General features: G+C 52.2%; 1 non-coding gene across 1 annotated transcript; it reads left to right on the top strand.

Moving 5' to 3' along the window:
• The first annotated feature begins 867 nt into the window (after nt 1–867).
• LOC123392834 lies at nt 868–977 on the top strand. Its single transcript, XR_006607515.1, has one exon. It is a non-coding gene; the product is annotated as a U6 spliceosomal RNA (small nuclear RNA).
• The last annotated feature ends 5,982 nt before the right edge of the window (nt 978–6,959 follow it).

Consider the following 6,959-nt stretch of genomic DNA (forward strand, 5'->3'; position numbering starts at 1 on the left):
AACCTCAAACAGCTTAAACTTGAAGAAACCCACACAAGATGCAGCAAGTGCCAACCAGTAAACATGAAGAGAGCATTCTTGAGAACCTGGAGAAATAAACATCCCTTATCAAAAAATACGTACGGGGGGTGGGGGTGGGGGGAGAAGAATGATAGCAGACTTCTCATTGGAAACTATGGAGGCTGCAAGGGAGTGGAACAACATTTTTAATGCATTGAGAGAAAAAGCTGTCAATTCTGCAAAAATATCCTTCAAGAAGGAGAAAGACTTTTCTCAGGTGAAGAAAAAGAAAGAATTTGTGACGAGCAGAACTGCTTAAGAGAAGTTCTTCGGCAAGAGGGACACGAAGCAAGGGGGGAGTTTGGAAATGTTGGGAATGATGGAAGAGCAACACAAATTGTAAATATCTAGGCAAACAGACCATTATTTTCCTTTTAATTTAATATTTAATTTAATTTAATATGCATGATAGTTGAAAGGAAAAAAACATTTCATTGTCTAGTGAGATTTTCAGTGCATTTGGGTCTGATACATGTGACAACCATAACATAAAGGCAATGAGGCAAGGGAGGGACGTGCTGGTGAGGATCTACGATCTACTCGAAGTGGTAAAATATTGACGTGATGTAGACTGTGAAGTAAACGTAGAGATATACTTGTTGCCCCTATAATATCCACTAAAAAAGTGCACACACAAAACACATAGTCAAAAAACCCAATTGATAAGTTACAGCAGAACACTGAGAAATTTTCAGATAATTTCTTAAGGGCAGGAAAAGACACATGTAGGTCAAAAAAGGCAAATAGAAAAATAATAATGAAATGGTAGACCAGGATCCAGACGTGCTAATAATTACATTAAGTGCAGTGCTCGTTTCAGCAGCACGTGTACTAAAATGGGGATGAGATGGAGAATGGAGATTAGCATGGCCCCTGCTCAGGAGGGCATGCAAACTCATGAAATGTTCCATAGTTTTACTCAACACCCAAAAGACAATCCAGTCAAGAAATGGGCAGGAGACACGAACAGGCATTTTTCCAGAGAAGACATATGGATGACAGACTCACAAAAAGATGCTCAACCTCACTCATCGTCGGGGAACTACGAAAGCAATCCATGATGCGATACCACCTCACACCTGTCCAAATGGCCAACACACAAGAAACAACAGGTGTCGGTGAGGATGCAGAGAAAGGGGAGCCCTCTTACTGTTGGCGGGAATGCGAGCTGGCACAGCCACTCTGGAAAACAGGATGGTGGCTCCTCACAAAGTTAGGAGTAGTACTACCCTATGATCCAGCAACTACACTGCTAAATATTTAAGCAAAGGATACAAAAATTACAGATTCAGAGGAGTCCATGCACGCACCCCAATGTTCATAGCAACATTATCAACAAGAGGCAAACTATGGAGAGAGCCCAAGTCTCCATGGACCGATAAATGGATAAAGAAGGTGTGGGGTGTACTTACACACACACATAGGAATACTACTCGGCCATCAAAAGTAGTGAAATCTTGTCATTTGCAATGACCTGGATGGAGCTAGCGTGTTTTATGCCAAGTGAAATAAGTCAGTCAGGGGAGGACCAGTACCCTATCGTTTCACTCGCGTAGAGAATTTAGGAAACAAAACGGATGAATATATGGAAAGGGGGAAAAGAGAGAGAAACTAACAATCAGAGACTATTCACTACAGAAAAGAAGCTGAGGGTGATGGAGGGCGGTGGGTGAGGCGGGCGCTGGACGGGCGGTGGGGACTAAGGGGGCCCGCGCGATGACCACTGGGTGTTGTAGGGATGTGATGAATCAATGAATTCTACTCCTGCAGTCAATATTACACTATATGTTAACGGAGTAGAATTTAAATTAAAAATTTTGAAAAGATAAATCAAAATGCTGTAACGTCTATCAAAAAAAAACAAGTGTAAATGGCTTCCCTATAGTCAGTCATAGCGGACTTCACACTTACAAGCTTAAGAGGGCAGATACCATGTGAAGTGTTCATTACACAACAAAGTAAAACATAAATGGCCTGAACACACCACAGAAAAAACATAAATTGTCAAAATGGACGAAAAGCCATGACCCGGTAACAGGCTGTCTCCGACGAGCTTCAGATATGACAGAGGAGGGTTACGAATCAAAGGTAGAAACGGACAGACAGACACGAGTCAAGGAATCCGGGGGGTTGGATTAGTGTCATAGTAGAGTCCAGAGCAAGGAAAACTATCAAGGATAAAGAAGGACGTGACATAAGGATCCAAGTGTCCAGTCACCACGAGACGTCATGATTCTAGATGTCTGTGCACCTGATGACATACTGTTAAAATACACGATGTGGAAATTGCTGGGCCTTAACCCATGCTTCACCCGTATAGAAATGCTAACTCAGTCCGGATCATAGATCGGAACATGATGGAAAACCGTGACTCTTTTGTGGCCACAGATTAGGCAGAATGTTAGCTGTGATGTCCAACACACGATTAATAAAAGAAAAAAAATCATAGAGGGGACTTCATCGAATTCAAAAAACCTTTGGGGCTCCTGGGTGGCTCAGTGGGTTGAGCCTCTGCCTTCGGCTCAGGTCATGGTCTCAGGGTCCTGGGATCGAGCCCCGCATCAGGTTCCCTGCTCAGCAGGGAGCCTGCTCCCCCTGCATCTGCCTACTTGTGATCGCTCTCTTTCTCGCTGTCAAATAAATAAAATCTTTTCTTTTTAAAGAAAGACTCAGCTAAGCAAATAAAGGCAAAATACACACTCAGAGGAAACGTTTGTAACGTGCTCGTCCTACAAAGGGTACTCCAGAAATAACGCTCACTAGTCAACCGTAAGAAAACAAATAACCCATATAAAAAAAACAAACAAAATATTTCAACAGACACTTCGCCAAAGGAGATACAGGGATCGCAGACAAGCACATCGTCAGCCACAGGGAGCTGCAGAGAAAAACCACAGAGAGAGGAGAAGAGGCAGCGGGGACTCACACAGACATATGCGTACCCAAGTGCGCGTCGGGGCTTTTCACAACAGCCCAGAGACGGGGGTGACTCAATGGTGGGGTCAGCAGACGGATGCGAAAATGTGGCCTATACACACCACAGAATGTCACTCAGCCGTAACGCGTATGACGTCCTGACACCTGCTTCCACAGGGATGGACCTTGAAGATGTCACAGCACCAAGCCAACACTAAAGGACAGATTCCATCTCTGTGAAGCACCTAGAATGAGCAAATCTGTAGAGATGGAAAGCAGGAGCAAGGTCACCAGGGCTGGGGCACCGGGGAGGCGGGGATAGGAGGTTTCTGTTTCGCTGGTGAAGTCCAAGATGTTGCAAAAGTCGGGGAGAAGGGCTACTCGTGGCTGTGCGATGCGCTGTGTTTGCTGCTGTGCTAAATTATATGCTTAAAAAATGGCCACAATGGTCAATTTTTATGTGATATGTATTTTCCCCACAATACAAAAGTGTTGGCAGCAAACCCACCGTGAGAAAGCACAGATCTGCTGGAGGGATGGGGGGGTGGAGGGCTCAAGAAAATCCGCCTGAGCCTAAAACCGGTTTTGCCAAAAGATCCAGCAGCCCCTGTCCTCAGTATGGCCTCGAGAGGAGTGAGTTTCTGGTCACACGAAAGCGTCCGCACAAATACAGATAGCCGTTCTGTCTGCCATCGCCTTTACGGAAGGGATCCACGTGTTCTTGAGCAAGGAAAGGGTTAAAGGTGGTCTGTGTGTGCAAGGGGTCACCCCCCAGCAATGAAACAGGACAGACTTGATGCAGAACCACCTGGGGGACCCTCAGACGCGATGCTGCCCAAAGGCCACCCACTGTGTAATTCCACTTCTAGGCCATTCTGGGAAAGGCGAATAATCTTAGGGACCTGGACCCCGTTGGTGGAGGGGGAGGATCTGCCTGCCAAGGGGCGGTGGGACGGAAGGGGGTTGGGAAGTCGACAGTCCCAAAGCTGGTGCTGGTGACTCCGGTCTACGCATGTGCACGACTCTCACAACTGTGTAGACCCCACCCTACTTCTTTCTTTCTTTTTCTTTCTTTCTTTCTTTTTTTTGTTTTTAAGGATTTTATTTATTTATTTGACAGAGATCACAAACAGGCAGAGAGACAGGCAGAGAGAGGGAAGCAGGCTCCCTGCTGAGCAGAGGGCCCGATGCGGGATCGATCCCAGGACCCTTCTGAGCAGAAGGCAGAGACTTTAACACACTGAGCCACCCAGGCACCCCAAGACATCCCCCTTTCAATTTTATGACCTACTTCAAAAGGAACAAGAGAAAATGAAGATTTGTGAACAACGGTACCTTCTGCATGCTTACTGGGTTCTAAGCCGTGCACTGAGGGTCCCACGGTATTGGTATAAGCATCCTTAAAACGCCGGACAAGTCGGTCTGACCATTCCCACTTTACAGATGAGAAACCTGAGACGTAGGGAGGCGTCTGAGTGTGTCTGACTCCAGAACGCAGGCTTTTAGCCACTGCGCTGCTCAGAGCCTCGTGAGGATCAACCACCATGCACACGCCGCGGCTCCTCGGGCTCGGGGCTGGATGTGGCAGCAGGACTCACTGAGAAGATGTCTGTGGCCTCCTCAGGGACCGATGTGGACTCTGACACCCGACAGACCATCCGGGGGCCGAACCAGAAGTGCAGGAGGAAGGAAGGATGTGCATCCAGGACCGCGGGAGCCCCGTGGACGCTGGCCCGGCACAGCCGCTCCGCAGCCCCGCTGGGCTCCTGCAGGCCCTCCCCACCCAGGGCGTAGAGATGGGGAGGGCTGACCAAAGGGGACCTCCCGCAGGCTTGCCACTGGGCAGGGCATCTGGGAGCTCTGGAGAGATGAGGCTGTGGCTGAAGGGGGTTGGCATGGGAGAGCCGGGCCGGCCAGTATTGGAAGGAGCAGAAACTAGGGGTGCAGGGGAGACCCCGGGCCTGGCTGAGTTCTCTGCCAATGGGCGGACAGCAGGACGGACTACCCAAATGTCCGAGTCATGCAGAACCCTATAGGGGGCCAGTTAGAATTGCAGCCCGAGGCCCATGGGATTCTGCTGTGCCCAGATGTCCGAGATGTCTTTTACCCAGTGAGGAGCTTAGCGGCCAAGGGCTTCCAGGGGCTGCTTTCCGAGGCCGTCCTCTGCACATCCAGGATTCCTGCTGCTGCGTCGTCTCCAGGCCTCAGGGTGCAGGCAGCTCTGAGTACTGCCCAGCTCCCTGGTCTCCCTCTGAAGGTCGCATTCTCCCATGGATGGAATCGCTGGTTGGGCTCCACTCCGGTCTCCAGTCCAGGCCCAGCCTCCGGCTCCTCCCGCCTCCTCCCCTGGCTGCCCCACACCATTCACTGGCTTTTGTTTATGTGGCCTGTTGGCCCCCAAGATGCACACATCCTGCTTTGGGGGCGCAGCCCTGGCATTTCAGGTGCCCCTGGTCCAACACCGTCTGGGAAGCCTCCTTGACTTTCCATCAACCCACCCGCCCGCGCTGGGAGCTGATGCTAGAACCCTGCACCACGCTCCGTGACCCTCAGCGGCGCTTAGGAGTGACTCCCCCAGGCACAGAGTTCCCCGAGGGCCGGGCCACGTGGGGCCAGCTTCAGAGCCACAGCTCCCCGGAGTCCCGGGCACGGAGGTCCCGGCCAGAGGTGCTGGTGGGGGAGTGAGGGCCGGGGCCGGGGCTCGACAGGGGAGGAGGCCAGGCGGTGAGCTTGCCATGGCTTCGCGGAGCTTCTCCCAGCGTCCTTCCCCCACTGAGACCCAGACTTCTTTTCTCTGGTCACAAAAGTGGGACATGGGTTGGATGGAAGTCGGAGACACACAAGCAAAGCTGAAAGAGGCTCCCCGAAGCCCCCTCCCGAAGTCCCTTCCCCTGGGCTTCCTGGGACGGTTGACACGACCAGAAAGAATCTGGCCCTGCAGATTCTCTCTCCGCAGACTGGCTTCAAGAAGCTTCCACCACTTGCTCCTTTGCTCTCAAAATGCCACGTCACCCCTCCGGGGCACGACCTCCCAGCCACCCCGTCTGTTTGATGGCTGCAGAATGTTCCAGCATTAGAGGGAGCAGGGCCCACTGGCCTCTTGCCTGGGGGACAGACCTTCACGGTATCTCCACTGACTTCATCCGTAGGAAATAATGCCTGAACACCCTCCCCAGCCTTGAGCTGCCGCCCGTGGCCCTCTGGGAGGGAAAGACCCCTGGGCGAGTGGCCGCAGGGGCTGTGTTGGACGCGGGCCCTGAGGTCGCTCTCTCATTTCCGTTTCAGGGACCACTGTTTCTTTTCTTTAAATGCCTTCCTCCACCCTTGTAGTCCCTCCCTCGTGGGTCCCCGCCAGCTTTAACAGGAGACCCCGTGAAGGATAGGGGTTCTAAGTCTGGGCCCGGAACTATCCAGAACCATCCACACCCGGCCTCCTCTGGCCCAGACAACCAAACAGCCCCTATGTCAAGCCTGCCCTACCTCCCCAAGCAGAAGCTCAAAGAGCAGCGCCCACCCCAGCCGCCTGGGTCCTGAGAGGTCTGGGCTGACAATGGGGCCAGGCCTCCAATTCCGGCCCCCAAGGCCGGGCCACAGGAAGACAGCTGCGTTAGCCCAGGTCTCAGGGGGTGGAGGGGGGGTGGGGGGGAAGCCCGGTCTGCTCATTCCCTGCAAATGCTTAGCCCTTAGCTTGCGGGAGGTGGGGGGTTTGTCTATTTAAAGACCCTGGAGAGAAGGGGAGAGCAGAAAGAAGGGCCACCACCGGGGCTTGGGGGAGCCAGGGAGGGCCTGAGCCCGCGGCAGCTGGCAGGGAGAGCAGCTGGGCACAGACCTCGGACTTTGGCCCTCGGTGTTTCCCGGTGTCAGCTTTTCTATTTCAGGCCGCTGGCTTCTCCATTCGGGGATTCACAGCCAGACTGGGAACCCAGAAAGACGGGCGCTGGGGCCCTGGGGCCACCCTGTGGGCTTCCAGGCCCAGGTGAAGG

The sequence above is a fragment of the Mustela putorius genome, unplaced genomic scaffold (assembly GCF_011764305.1).
Source record: "Mustela putorius furo isolate JIRA1106 unplaced genomic scaffold, ASM1176430v1.1 tig00000596_pilon_pilon_pilon, whole genome shotgun sequence".
Classification (NCBI taxonomy): Eukaryota; Metazoa; Chordata; class Mammalia; order Carnivora; family Mustelidae; genus Mustela; species Mustela putorius.